The following is a 3,489-nucleotide window of genomic DNA, read 5'->3' as shown; positions in this document are numbered from 1 at the left end:
AGATCTTACGTAAATTAGGTCTCCCCTTAAAGTCTTGATTTTTCCAGATGTAAAATGAAAAAAGGAATAACCTCCTGAGATGTTAGGTTGCAACAATGAGTATAAAATTGTTCACAGAGTGCCTGGAAGAGTATGAGCTGACATTATTTTGTTACATGTTAATCTTAGTATAATGAGTATATTTATGTGTTAGTCAACTTGGGCTGCTATGATATAGCATAAACTGGGTGACTTAAACACCAGACGTTTGGCTTTTCATGACTTTTGTGTCTGGGAAACCCAAATTCAGATTTGGTTCTTCCAAATCTGTTTTTCATGTCTTACGGGGGCCAACTTCTTTCGAAGAGAGAGAGGAAGATAAAGGCTGGCTCCCTCCAGTTTCTCTTCTTTAAAGGCATGAGGCATCTCCTAAACTCACAAACCTGCTTCTCAGAACTCTCTGTCCTGGTATTAGCAAGTTGGATGCCATAGCTCAAGATGAGAATCTTAAGGAGAGCACAAATATTCTCTCCATTATGCATAAAACTGTACAATAGAAATGATGAAACAGCTAATATGTGTTAAATAAAAAATTAAAATAGATGATTAAATTAATTTGAAAATTGAATCACTGATAAATTAATAAATTTTAGGGTTGACAGTTTTGGGATGTGCAATTAAACAAAACATCTGGTGTTACATTAGAATAATTGATAATGTGCTTTTAATGTCATTTTCTCCTCATTGTTAGTATACTCCAAATTGGTTGAATTGAATAATCACACATCACCAAGAATGGATTAAATAAATATTTAGTGATTAAGAAGAAAGAAACTTGAACAAGAATTATTATTTTCTGGTGAAAATTATTGTAAGAAATGTGTTTGTGTAGCAGATGGCCAGTGTGATGACGAAAGTTCCTTATTTATTGGCTTAAAAGATGCTGTGCCTTTTTACAACTTATCAGATAGGAAAATAGTGTTTGAAAATGCAAGGTCATTGCAAGTCATACTCTCTTGGTGCAAGGTGGGCAATTTCTCAAAGGCTTTAATGACAGGAATAAATTAGAGACATTCCAAATTAACAACTGATGGCTATTAACCGGGGAAGCCTAAACATGACATGTAACAGCAGTCTACCAATAGTGTTTTTAGAGATACACACAAGTTTTAGTCTAAAATTAACAGTAGACTGAAGGAAGTGACAAATTGAGACAATGCCCAGTAGTTGTAGGAAATACAAACACTGGATGAGTTCGGTATGTGCGGTGTGACGGGATGAAGAGCAGGTTGATTTGATGAGGATGCCTGCTCCAGGCAGGTGGGGTTCTCTATTTCAAATCTGGAGAAAGGAAAAGGGGCATGTCATAGCAGGTGTTTTCAGAATGAATGCATGAATGGTGAAAGGTGTGATGGGGATTCCTTCAGGGGAATGAATACTTAGGTTTCCATGGTTACTCTTACTAGCAGTGTTTGGACAAACAAAAGCAGTTCAGTTGGATGTGATCCCGATTGGAGCAGTTTCAGGCTGAAAGGATAGATGGGGACGATTGAGCCGGAGGAGCACATGGACCTGGCCTCACTTGAGGATCTTCCTGATGGTCAGTGATTACAAGCTCCATTTCCTGCTTGGTGGTTTCTGGGGAGGGTGGAGAGGGACATTGGTCCCTGCTGATGTAGCTGAAGGTCAAGTATAGACTGATTTGCTTTCCCTCCAGGCCTTTTCCCCCCCTCAACTTAGAGATGTGGCTGTTTTTCTGTCAGACACAAGGTTCACTTAATGACTGTGTAGTTTATTACCCAGTAGGTCATATCCTGTATATTTTAAGAACAAACACCTCAGAGACTGTGACTTGGTGGAAGGAGATGACATGTGTCAGTGCTGTTATTTTCACTGCAGCCTGGTGGAAAAACTAATTACCTTTTCATCTGGGCAAATTCAGAGGTCAGTTTACCACTAGTATATCACTACATGACAGGGAACATGGGTAATTAGGTGGGATGTGTAACCTGGATATTCCATGGATCTCATTACATCTTATTTAGAAAGGCTATAATTTGATTGGTGGAAAATTAAGGCATCTTCTCATGGGTCATTTTATCTTTCTGCAATAATAATTCTTGGCTTGATTAAAAATTGATCCAGTGTCTTCAAGTGAATTTATTATTGCTGCAATCTATCACCCCCAGACAGATAATCTGGTTCCCATTTTTATCTGATTTGAAAAATCTGTCACTTATTATGTGTTGTTTTTTTCAATCATTTAAATTGATAGCATTCTATGAAGGCATTTGCAACCTCAGGTTTCTTGGAGAAAAGCTTGCCGAGCATGTGGGTGCATTCTTTTATGGCAAAGAATTGGATAATCTGTCAATTTTAATAAATCGATTTTGGATTGGTGTATGGTAACATTTTCACTATTAAAAATCATCAAATCCTCTTTTGGGGAGTGAGAGCTATTGAGGGATAGTGAGGGGGTAGACAGGCTTCTCTTTCTTCTTTCGCTGAAGCAGAGGACTTTGGTTGACTTATAGATTCCAAGATGGCTAAACACTAGGAGGGACAATCAAAATATGTTTACTAACTCTCAAGAAATTATACATCTATCCATATACAGGAAAAGCACTTTGAGTCAGTTCAAACATTCAAAGAGATGCAAATTTATTCACCTTTATAGCTTTTTTTCCAGCTCATAGTACATTTGACTTTGGAAACAATAATAACCATCCATTAATAAGTGTTTACATGTGGTAAAGATCTAAGTACTTTGTTGATTAATTTATTTAGGTCTATTAGCAGTTCTGTGAAGGGTTTAGGTCTAGGCAGGTTAAGTAATTTTCTGGAGCACATCATCTGACTCCATAACCTGCTTAGCACTACTGTTATTACTGCTGTTCTGCTTCTTGCTTTAAAATGATCTTTTTGAGGACAGCCAGGGGAAGTATAAAGTCAATAATTTCATTAGAACAATTAATTGGTAGTTACTAATTGGTTGGGTATTTTGGGGATACAAAAAAATAACATGACCAGATTCTTTGTATTAACATATAAAGTAGAAAGAAAATTCAGTAACAAATGATAAGTAACAGTTCACTGTCATTCTACATGAGGCATTTATCTCAAATAAATAATCAGAATGTTGGAGCTGAGGGTCTTTAGAGGAGAGTCCACCACTGCACACTTGGCAATCCTGGAAGGCTTCATGGGGAAGGGAATTTTCAGAGGGTCTTAACAAGGATTGTACTTGTTCAAATTATAGTTAGTCTACTGAAACTGCTCCTAGACATCTATGTATTTTCTTATAAAATCCAGTTTAACCACCATTTTCTGTATCTTAACACCCTTGAGATGTGACTGGATGCCTCATTGTGTACTACCTACAACATACGATGCCTGGTCCTGGCTACTCTTTGGTAATCCTGTTGAATCAGTTGAGCCAGAATTCCCCTTTATCTTTGTTTCTTCATATAAAATTTCCATCCAGGGCCCGGCGCGGTGGCGCAAGTGGTT

This window comes from Ochotona curzoniae, unplaced genomic scaffold (genome assembly GCF_017591425.1).
Source record: "Ochotona curzoniae isolate NIBS_2020 unplaced genomic scaffold, NIBS_Ocur_1.0 contig_883, whole genome shotgun sequence".
Lineage (NCBI taxonomy): Eukaryota > Metazoa > Chordata > Mammalia > Lagomorpha > Ochotonidae > Ochotona > Ochotona curzoniae.
The sequence above is the reverse complement of the archived record's forward strand: the minus strand, read 5'-3'. Positions refer to the sequence as shown.